We start from the raw sequence: 10,831 nt of genomic DNA, 5'->3' as shown, positions 1-10,831 counted from the left end.
TTGTCCTTAGCACTGCTTTCTAAGATGATAGTATTATTTTATTTACTTATTTATATTTTGGCTGCACCGCTTGTGGGATCTTAGTTCCCCCACCAGGAATTGAACCCGGGCCCTTGACAGTGACAGCACAGAGTCCTAACCACTGGACTACCAGGGAATTCCCTAAGGTGATGCAATTATAATATCCATTTTCCAGATGAGAGAACTGAGGCCGAGAGATACTAAGTGATTTGATCAAAGTTATGTCCAGGATTCCACCCAAGCCCATGACGTGCTGTCCTAGACTGTTGGGTTTGTCTGCTCCTGCCTTGTAAGCACATTGGCTTCCTGCTCCCTTTTCCCACACTCCTTCTTCTGGGCCCAAAGGCTCTTCCATTCTGCCTTCTCTTCAGGCTCAGCCCCAGGGCCTCGGCAGTGGACAGTAAGGCTCTGACGAGTCTCAGGTGCCTGGCGCTGTGGCTGAGTGTGCCAAGGAGGCTGCAGGAATGGTTCTGTAGCGAACAGGAACGCCTCTGTCACAGGTCTCAACAAGATCCAACAGGTCAATTTTAGGTCCTGAAACAAGTTTCCGACATGAGCTTGAACTGATGCAGCACTGGAGAGATCTGGCCTGGGAATCTCAGTCCAGGCACAATTCCAGACTCTGTGTGACTCTGGGCAATGAGTTTAGCCACGCTGAGCCTCAGCTTCCACATCTGTACAATGGGCATGAGAATATCCACTTCACAGTGTCTTGGGGAAGATGATCTGTGAGCTGGCATGGGAAGGCACTTCATAAACTACAAAACTGCTAATGGAGGATGAGGGGATAGTGTTGCCTTGTGGGACTGGGGTTGGCAGTGGCCTAGTTAAGAGGCTGGGAGAAGGGAGAGGCAGGCCAGATGCTGCCCAGACACAGGTTTTTCTGGTTAGGATGTGCACAGGGGGTGGATGGAGAAGTGAAAAAGGGGCTGGTGAAGGTGGGCGGGGCCTCTGTTGGGAGCTGCTGGGGATCCCAGGAGAGATGCTGAGTCACTCCCCTCCTCGCTTTCCTTCTCTTTTTAAAGTCTTAATTGCCTTTTTCTGCTTACAAAAGCAGTATATGCCTGTTGTATAAAGTTCAAACAACACTAAACTAATAAAGGTAGTTTCCTGTTCATGCTCCCCAGCTGTAAATGCTGTTGACATTTTGATGTATGCTCTTCCAGATTTTTCTCTTGATAAGTTTTTATATTAATACAAAAGCATTTTCCTTGAAGATAATTCAAAGCAGGGCAGAACTAGAGATTGTGTAGTCCTTCTCATACCCTTCTCAGAATCAGTCACTGTTAACAGCCCTGTAGGTATCTCCTTGAACTTTGTATGAGCATTTATATCCATAAGAGGGCATGAATGAGGAGAGGCAGTGGATTATAGACACAACAGCCAACACTGCCAGGGTACAAGTCCCAGTCCTAACAGTTACTAGCTGGGTGACCATGGGAACTGCATCTAACCTCTCTGAGTTTCATTGTCTTTCTCTGTAAGGTGAGAACAATGATATCACCTACTTCAAAGTGTGATGGAGAGAATTAAATGAAATAGAGCATGCAGTGCTCAGCATAATAACTCAGTGAAGATGACTATTGTTGTAGACACACCTAAAGAGAGTCGTTTTCTCTCCTGTGAAATTAGGATCACACCATGCATACTGCCCTGTTTGGTTTGGAGGCAGAATCATGTGGAAAGATTAGTCACAGGGATCCTGAAATTTACACTGAAGACAAGAAGTCTTGCATTTAGAGTCAAAGCATTGGTAGCATAAATGTAGGATGGAAGAAACCTAGATCTCCCAAGCTGAGTCACAGCTACCTCTGTGATATGGCTGGGATGTGGGCTTGCATCAGCAGATGCTGAGCTTTCCGAACAAAGGAGGTGATGGGTTTTCTGTAGCCTGGGCTTGTTGTCCCACCTGAGGCTTCTGTTCCCTTGAAGGTTTTTGCAGGCCTTGCCACATACATCCAGCTTCCTTCATGGTAACTTCTTTAAATGTCTACAACTTCTCCCTCCCAATCTCACCTCCTTGGAGCCTCCTTTTCTTCTGATTTCCCAGACTCAGGGAAGGTACCAAAATCTGCCCATTTGCTCAAGCCAGACCCAGGAATGGTGGGGGCATGCTTTATGAGGGTCCCTCCATCCTGTAATAGCAAGGAGCGATAAGAAAGCCTTCCTCAGTGATCAGTGCAAATAAATAGAGGAAAACAATAAAGTGGGAAAGACTAGAGATCTCTTCAAGAAAATTAGATATACCAAGGGAACATTTCATGCAAAGATGGGCACAATAAAGGACAGAAATGGTATGGACCTAACAGAAGGAGAACATATTAAGAAGAGGTGGCAACAATACACAGAACTATACAAAAAAGATCTTCAAGACCCAGATAATCACGATGGTGTGATCACTCACCTAGAGCCAGACATCCTGGAATGTGAAGTCCAGAGGGACTGAGGAAGCATCACTAGGAACAAAGCTAGTGGAGGTGATGAAATTCCAGCTGAGCTATTTCAAATCCTGAAAGATGATGCTGTGAACGTGCTGCACTCAATATGCTAGCAAATTTGGAAAACTCAGCATTGGCCACAGGACTGGAAAAGGCCAGTTTTCATTCCAACCTCAAAGAAAGGCAATGGCAAAGAATGCTCAAACTACTGCACAGTTGCACTCATCTCACATGCTAGTAAAGTAATGCTCAAAATTCTCCAAGCCAGGCTTCAACAGTACGTGAACCATGAACTTCCAGATGTTCAAGCTGGATTTAGAAAAGGCAGAGGAACCAGAGATCAAATTACCAACATCCGTTCAATCATCAAAAATGCAAGAGAATTCCAGAAAAACATCTACTTCTGTTTTATTGACTATTCCAAAGCCTTTGCCGGTGTGGATCCCAACACACTGTGGAAAATTCTTAAAGAGATGGGAATACCAGGCCACCTGATCTGCCTCCTGAGAAATCTATATGCAGGTCAAGAAGCAACAGTTAGAACTGGACATGGAACAATAAACTAGCTCCAAATTGGGAAAGGAGTACATCAAAGCTGTATATTGTCACCCTGCTTATTTACCTTATATGTGGAGTACATCATGAGAAATGCCCGGCTGGATGAAGCACAAGCTGGAATCAAGATTGTCGGGAGAAATATCAATAACCTCAGATATGCAGATGACACCAACCTTATGGCAGAGAGCGAAGAAGAACTAAAGAGCCTCTTGATCAAAATGAAAGAGGAGAGTGAAAAATTTGGCTTAATACTCAACATTCAGAAAACTAAGATCATGGCATCTGGTCCCATCACTTCATGACAAATAGATGAGGAAGCAATGGAAAAAGTGACAGACTTCATTTTTGGGGCCTCCAAAATCTGCTTCCTTCTCTATAGTCTGACAAATCTCCCCTGTGTGTCTCTTGTAAGAGCAGATGGTGACTGCAGCCATGAAATTAAAAAACGTTTGCTCCTTGGAAGAAAAGTTATGACCAACCTAGACAGCATATTAAAAAGCAGTGGCATTACTTTTGCAACAAAGGTCCATCTAGTCAAAGCTATGGTTTTACCAGTAGTCATGTTTGGATGTGAGAGTTGGACTATAAAGAAAGCTGAGCACCAAAGAATTGATCCTTTTGAACTGTGGTGTTGAAGACTCTTGAGAGTCCCTTGGACTGCAAGGAGATCCAACCAGTTCATCCTAAAGGAAATCAGCCTTGAATATTCATTGGAAGGACTGATGCTGAAGCTGAAACTCCAATACTTTGGTCACCTATACAAAGAACTAACTCATTTGAAAAGACCCTGATGCTGGGAAAGATTGAAGGCAGGAGGAGAAGAGGATAACAGGGGATGAGATGGTTGGATGGCATCACCAACTCGATGGACATGAATTTGAGTAAGCTCTGGGAGTTGGTGATGGACAGGGAGGCCTGGTGTGCTGCAGTCCATGGGGTTGCAAAGAGTCAGACAAGACTGTGAGACTGAACTGAGCTGAACTCCGTCCTGCCTCCGATCCTTCCAGAGTCCAGTGGGCCTTTGCTCTCATACATACCTACTCTATCTGTCAATGTGCAGTCCCTCTGCCACCCCAGAGCTAGAGCCCCATTTTAAAGTTTACTTTGATCTTATCGGATAGGCATCGTGATGGGTTGAATGGTGGGACACCAAAAGGCAAGTCCACACAGTAATTCCTGCAATCTGTGAATGTGACCTCATTTGGAAAAAGGATCTTTACAGATGTCATTAAGTTAAGGATCTCGAGATAAAAAGATTATACTGGATTATTCAGGTGGGCCCTGATTTGGTGATAAATGCTCTTACAAGAGACACACAGGGGAGATTTGTCAGACCATTGAGAAGAAGGCAGAGCAGAGCAGAGTGACGTAGCCATGAGCCAAGGAATGCTCTGAGTCCCCACAAAATGGAAGAAGCAAGAGTAAACTCCCCTAGGATCTTAAGAGGGAACCTGGCCCTGCCAACACCTTGATTGTGGATTTCTGGTCTCTAGAACTATGAGAGAATACATTTCTATTGTTTTAAGTCACCTACTTTACCATAATTTCTTATGGCAGCTACAAGAAACTAACACAGGTAAAATATTCAGGTCATTCAAATGTCAAAACAAAGCAACATAATACGTAAATATTGAGAAGTCTTGCTTTTCTAAGTAACCATTCTTTATTAAGTTCTTTTGTATTTTTCTAGGATTTCTCTATGCAGATATTAGGAAACATGAGAGGGAAACATTTTGATTCCCTTCCCCAGTTTGAGTGATCTTTTCAAATGTACACCTGACTATATCACTCACTGTCCTTAGATGGGACCGAGACCATCCAGTCAGCCTGGCCCTGTGCTCCCCAACCACGTCTTATACACCCTCCTTCACTCCAGGCTGTAGCCTTCCTAGTCTCCTGCCTGAGTCTTTTTTTTAATTAATTATTTTGGTGGTGCTGGGTCTTAGTTGTGGCACACGAGATCTAGGATCTTTCATCTTAGTTACAGCATGTGGAATCTAGTTCTTGGACCAGGAATTGAATCTTGGACCCCCCTATATTGGGATCCCGAAGTCTCAGCCACTGTACCATCAGAGAAGTCCCTCGCCTCCGAGTCTTGGCACCTATCCTTGCTCCTGCCTGACCCCTACCCCCTTCCACCCCAATGTCTTCTGGTCATCAGATCTTTACTTAAATGTCAGCCCCATCCCATCCCCTCCAGGGCCCTCCCCGGCCTTCCAATTTAAAACAGCTCTCCTAATCCTGCCACTTCTCATTGTAACACTCTCCATTTTCTTCCTTGAATTTGTCACAATAGAAAATTAAAGATGTGGTGGCTGATTTGTTTGTGTCTCTCTCCTGCTCCAGATTGTAAATTATTGGAGCTGAGATTTGTTTTAATCACCCTTCCATCCTGGGCACCAGAAACAGTGCTTGGCATGTGGTAGGTTCTCTGTAAACATTTGTTGAATACATAAATTAGTACTAAAGGCCAACCACTTTCTGGAAACTGTGCCATGCATTAAAGAAAGGGCCTATGAACTCTCTAAAGGAGTGAGTAGTGCTATTTTCTTGGAGATGGTTGATTGTTTTTATTAGGCTCTCAAAGAACGTCCTGACCCCAAAGAAGGGGTCTTGATTGTGCAGGCAGGGAAACAAACTTAAATTCAGTCTCAGAGGCCCACTGGGAGCCCTGGGCATGTTTATCTTGGAGGAGAAGAAAGAAGCCAAAGCCACTGTTTGTACATCTCTGTGTCAACTACAAATTGGCACTTACCAAGAGCATCACCAAGGACTGAACAACAAAGGCATTTGCCATCTGCCTCTACCGAGATTGAAACTCATGCTGCTTCAGCTATTGACCTTCAACAATCCCTAAGGGAGCTGAGGGGAGAGAGAGAGACACTCTGTTCTCCAGGGAATCTGGTGGGACAGGTCTTTAGATAGTTGGATGTTTTTAGGAACAGATTTTATGATCTCAATCCTTGCATCTCCTCATAGAGAAGCACTAAATCCCTTCATGGTGACATCAGATCCTCACAAGGAACAAAAAAACCTTTTGTAAAATGAGTACTTCATGGTATTGAACTCCCCCCTCACCAAAACCTTGTATATTGGCCTTCCCCCACTGCCGCTTTGGAGCAGTCTCTCCGAGCTGAGATGCTGCCTCCCAGGCTGCAGTCCTCATTCTGCCCCAAATAAAACTTCACTCACAACTCTCAAGTTGTGCGTCTTTTTTAGTTCATATCTGTGGGCAGCAAAGGAGCTAGGGAAAATGACAGAGCTTTTACTCCAAGAGAAGGACCTCCTAACAATCCCTGCTGATCAAGGACATAGCCTGGCTGGTAGGATGGTGAGGTCCTTGTCACTGGAGGTGTGCAAATTGATGTGCATGCCCATCTGTCAGAAACTGTGCCATGAGCAGGCGAAGGAAACAGACTTCAGAGTGGTAGATGGATTAAGGCAAAGGGGACAGTTTCTAAATTAATACAGCTGTGGTTCCTTCCAGGCTCCCACAGACTGGCGTGCAACTGACATGGCTCTTGATGTCCCCAAAGTGAGGCCACTTGGGTGCCATCCCCATATTTTACATAGAAGGAGCAAATTCAGACCAATCCCCTCCCTGTTGGGTTGCTTTTCACTGTGCCTACTTCCGTGACCTGGAGCAGGGCTGTCTAGGTCTGAAATGCCCAGACAGGCCCGAGTCCCCTCTTCTGGCCACTCTCCTTTCACAGCAAGGAGATTAGCTTGCACAGGCTGCTAGCCAGGCCCCTAGGACTCCTGGAGGCATGCAACCTTCCCTGGACTAGACTGACTGTCTTCCTCTCAGCTTCCGGCTCTGGATCCCTCAGGGTCAGAGCAGTCCTTTTCACCTCCTTTGTCTGCATCCTCGGACAGTGTTAGTTGCTCGTGTCCGACTCTTTGCGACGCCATGGACTGTAGCCCACCTGGCTCCTTTGTCCATGGGATTCTCCAGGCAAGAATACTGGAGTGGGTTGCTGTTTTCCTTCTCCAAAAAGCATCCTTGGACCATAGCCTGTAGCAATTTTGGAGTGCCCTTCTTAAAACAAGCATCAAGTGAGATCATGAGATGAGAAGTGTTTTGAGATGCAGTGTGCATATGTGCTAAGTCACTTCAGTCGTGTCTCACTTTACCACCGCATGGACTGTAGCCCGCCAGGCTCCTCTGTTCCTGGGATTCTTCAGGCAAGAATATTGGAGGGAGTTGCCATGCTGTCCTCCAGGGGATCTTCCCCACCCAGGGACGAAACCCCTGTCTCTTTTGTCTCCTGCATTGGTAGGCGGGTTCTTGACCACTAGCGTCACCTGGGAAACCCCCTTTGGAGATGCAGAATCCTATGCAAATATGTTAGATAATGGTCTTTGATAACAACAAGCACTTCTTTCTAAGTTAGCTGTCTTTCCAGGGTGGGCCACAAGAGGGCACCGCCTCCTTCTTGCGTGCGTAACGCCGCCTTCTTGGACACGCCCCCAGGAGGCACCTGGTCCCGGCTGCCCTGTCAGTGAAAGGAGGTGCCGGTCTTCACTGCTGGAAGATCTGTCACCAGACTTGTCAGGGGGTGCCAATTCCTTCTCCCTACAGGACAGAGGCCCATGGCTTGCCTGGGCATGTCGGGACGTATTTGAGAGAGTGTTATGGCTGTGTTGGTCAGAAGTGGTCTTGACGCTGAAATTCTGGAAGAGGAGTGCGAGACCTCACACCTGTGTGTGTGCGTGTGTGTGTGTGCGTGCGTGCATGTGCGTGCGTGTATGTGCGTGCGTGTATGTGTGTGTAGCGAGTCCTCCTCACAAGGCGGAGTTCTCTGGTTGTCTGGTTGTAGGTGTGTATGTGTGTGTGTGCGCGTGCGAGTCCTCCTCACAAGGCGGAGTTCTCTGGTTGTCTGGTTGTGTGTGTGTGTGTGTGTGTGCGTGTGTGCGCGAGTCCTCCTCACAAGGCAGAGTTCTCTGGTTGTCTGGTTGTGTGAGTGTGTGTGTGTGTGTGTGTGTGAGCGAGTCCTCCTCACAAGGCGGAGTTCTCTGGTAGTCTGGTTCACTGCTGTGTCCCCAGCAGCGGGCGCATCCGGGCGCCCAGTCAAGAAGGCTGGCAGGGGTAAATGGAGAGGACACAGCTTTGCCGGACATTTGCTGAAGCTCCCACCCACCCCTCCCTCCACTCCGGGGAAATCTCAAACCACAGAGCAGAACCTGCCTGTGGGAGTCAGAAAGCTGCGTCTTACCGATAATGCCCCAGGGGTGTGAGGGAAAGTTCTAGAAGGACTTCAGCAGGACCAGGCCCGTGAGTTTGGAGGAGGCCCCAGTGACTGACACTCCAAAGCTGAACAAGAACAGGGTGTGTCGTCGGGGCGTGGGGTGTGGTGGACGGCTGGGTGGTGGCGGAGGAGCTCTCCATCCTGCCTCTTCCTCATCCCTGTGGCTCCCCAGCTGCTCCCCTGGGCCTTGTGGGACCTTGGGCTCCTCTGCAGTGCGGCGCAGGCATGCAGGCCTTGTTTTGCGGCTCAAAGGAGCATTGAGGGGAGGCCCTGGGCATCTGGGAATCAGCAGGTAGGAAGTCATGTTGATTTTTTTCTCCCCCTCAGAATTTATCGGAGTTTGGAGGGTCAGCCCCAAAGGAAGAGAAGTGTGTTTAACATGTCTGCACAGTTGGGATGATGCCTGTGGTGCAGCTGATATTGCATTCACTCTGATTCCTGGCACCGTGTGAGGTGTGATTTCAGAGTTTGTCTCGCCTCCTCCACCTGGTCAGTCACACCTTTGGGACTGAAGGGGAGAGGCTGCCGCGTGGCCAGGCTCCTCAGCCTGCGCCTTGGCCCCCGCCCGAGGGGACCTCACCTTGGGGGACGTTCCCCCTTCCCTTGGTGGGTGTTCTCAGACACCGCCTGGCACCTTCCTGGAGCTTCTGACTATCCTGGTGTGGGTCCTGGTTGCTGTGTAGCTGGCCCCTGGAAATGTCCAGCAGTGTGAAGTCACCTTAGGGTTACCTCAACTGGGGCTGTGCTGTGGGCTGGATTGTGTACCCCAACTATGTTCATGATGAACGTCTTAAACCCCAGTACCTAGACTCTGACTTTATTTGGCGGTAGGTCTTTAAAGAAATAATTTATGTTAAATGAGACCTGTAGGTGGGCCCTAATCCAACAGGACTGGTGTCCTTGTCTGAAGAGATTAAGACACTGACGTGTACTGACTGAAGACACAGGAGAACACAGCTGTCTACAAGACAGAGAGGCCTCGGAGGAAGCCAGCCCTGCTGACACCTTGCTCTTAGACATCCAGACTCTGTGATAAAGTAACATTCTATTGCTTAAGCCACCCAGGCTGTCGCACTTTGTTACAGATGCCCTCGTGAACTAATACAGGCTGTTAGGCTGCCTTCACCTCCCCTCTCCTCCTCTCATGTTCCCCAAAAAGACACGGACACAAGTCAAGGGTCTCACACTTTATTGTAGTCACGGAACACAGGAGGGACCGCTTGGGTCTCACTGAAGATTTATTTTACCATCTGTCCCAGGGGAAGCCACAGGAGACAGCTCTACCAGCCAGACCAGGCCAAATGGTAGAGAGGGGGCAAGGGCAGGTGACAGGTATAAACACAGACTTGATTTGACTCAATCTTACAACTGTCAGCTGTGTGATCTTCAACAAGTCTCTTAACGTCTCTGTGTCTTGGCTGCCTCATCTGTGAAGTGGAATAAGTGATAGAGCCTATCTCACTGAGTTGTTGTGAGGATTGAATGGGACAATGCTTGTGAAAATGTTTAACACAGTGCCTGGTAAGTTGCAAATACTCAGTAAGTGGAAGCTATTATTATCATTTGGAGCAAATCAGATTTCTTCATGGTCAGACCAGCTCCAGTCTCTGAGGAGGAGAGGGACGGGAATCTGATACTTTGTAAATTGTCTGCAGCCTGGCCTGTTAAGAGAGACAGCCTGATACATAAGTGGGAGCCACCTGGTCCCTAGGAACATGGCTACTAGACCCCAAAGGAAGGACCCTGGGGTCATGGCACCTCTTGTCTCTACAAACTCCATAAAAAGCACTGAGAAGGTTTTGTGAAAAGTTCTAGGATTGCCCCTGGACCACATCAGGCCTCTGGTATTCAGCCAGCATTTTCTGCATCTATTCAGATGTCTTCCTTTTATTTTTTATGTTTGTAGTTTTTACTTTTGGCTGAGTCACTGAACTCGGAACAGATCCTGGCTCTGCCTAATGTTATCTGGGTGACCAGGGGCTGGTCACTTCACCTCTCTGAACTTCACCATCTCACTGACCTTCAGGAGTTTTGAGGACAAAGCCAGGTAATGTGAGTTAAACTAAATGATGGAGACATCATTGGTAATGAAATGATGGATGGGTCTTAAGCTGGTTCAAAAGTAGTCTCTGTGTATGTGTGTTTGTGTGTGTGAGAGAGAGAGTGTGTGACTTAAGCTGGTTCAAAAGGAGTCTGTGTGTGTGTGTATGTGTGTGTGTAGGACAGCCCAGTGTTCCTGGTTCTCCAGGGTTGTGGCAGGCGTCACCACAAGAGGGCAGTCTGAGCTTTTTTGTCTTCTCTACCTTGATGAAAAATTAAAAACTTTTTTCTGTGGTATTCCAAATCGAACTAAAACTTACAGATTTTTAGTTTACGTTAACTGATCTAGTGAACTTTTAAAATAAATTCACATATATTTATTTATCACTAATGTGGATTTGATATTGTGACCCCACCCCCACCACTGCTTGGCATGCTGGGAAGTGGGATGGGGGTTGGGGGAGGTGGAAAGAGACACAAGCTTTATGGTGTCCTGGTTCAACCACTGCTCAACTGAGTGTCTGG

The sequence above is a fragment of the Ovis canadensis genome, chromosome 5, assembly GCF_042477335.2.
Source record: "Ovis canadensis isolate MfBH-ARS-UI-01 breed Bighorn chromosome 5, ARS-UI_OviCan_v2, whole genome shotgun sequence".
Lineage (NCBI taxonomy): Eukaryota > Metazoa > Chordata > Mammalia > Artiodactyla > Bovidae > Ovis > Ovis canadensis.
This window is presented reverse-complemented; position numbering follows the sequence as displayed.